This window comes from Penaeus monodon, chromosome 20 (assembly GCF_015228065.2).
Source record: "Penaeus monodon isolate SGIC_2016 chromosome 20, NSTDA_Pmon_1, whole genome shotgun sequence".
Taxonomy (NCBI): Eukaryota; Metazoa; Arthropoda; class Malacostraca; order Decapoda; family Penaeidae; genus Penaeus; species Penaeus monodon.
This window is the reverse complement of record NC_051405.1, coordinates 16,576,818-16,577,214: the sequence shown is the minus strand read 5'-3', so window position 1 is coordinate 16,577,214 and position 397 is coordinate 16,576,818.

The window sequence follows — 397 nt, the reverse complement described above, 5'->3', positions numbered from 1 at the left end:
AAGTATGTAAGGAAATAGATGCATTTATACACACTTATATTATAAATAAAAGTCACTGTATGTGCGTGTGTTAGTTCCCTATGCTTTCAGTCCCCTGTGACTCTAGGGAGCTAAAACGTGGACCCTATGGGTAACTTGATATGAGGAATAACATATGCCGGGTGATGTCAAGGTAGGAGTAGCAGAGACTGGGTGGAGCAGAAACTACCTCCTTAATAGGGAAAACACTCTGCCAAACTGAAACTTTTGTTGTGTCTGTATATGAGATAAGCATACAGTTTGTGTAAAAGGATATACTTCAAGAAATATACTTCTTGATCATATGACATACTGTTTGTATTTTTTTGTTCCTTTTTTTAAGTTTCCTATGAAGTTGTTTAAGTCACTTTAAGCTAGT